The sequence below is a fragment of the Sinocyclocheilus rhinocerous genome, unplaced genomic scaffold, assembly GCF_001515625.1.
Source record: "Sinocyclocheilus rhinocerous isolate Xijiao unplaced genomic scaffold, SAMN03320098_v1.1 scaffold6111, whole genome shotgun sequence".
In the NCBI taxonomy this organism is placed as follows: Eukaryota; Metazoa; Chordata; class Actinopteri; order Cypriniformes; family Cyprinidae; genus Sinocyclocheilus; species Sinocyclocheilus rhinocerous.
In genome coordinates this window covers 14,544-14,871 of record NW_015656632.1, presented here as the reverse complement: position 1 = coordinate 14,871, position 328 = coordinate 14,544, and positions in this window count along the sequence as shown.

Sequence of the window (328 nt, the reverse complement as noted above, 5' to 3'; positions counted from 1 at the left end):
TAATGTTCTGCTATCTGTTCTGCAAACTATAAAAGGTACAGCTGTAATACAACCAGAGAGAAAGGCTGCATGCATGAAACTGTAAAAAAAAAAAAAAAAGTCAAATAATAGTATGTGAGACAGTGGTAATGTCATTATGTTCCTATTGGTCAGTAGAGGAGCTGAGCTTTGCCTGACAGTTAATGCAACTGGCCCCAGGTTAGTTTCCCAGCATAAGTTGCCACAGTGACTAAGCTTGATCTAAACCTATGTTAAATTTGCTTTATGGAACCAAACCATTTGACAATGAGTCAGACTAACTGAAATAAGCCTGGCTTATTTGGTTAGC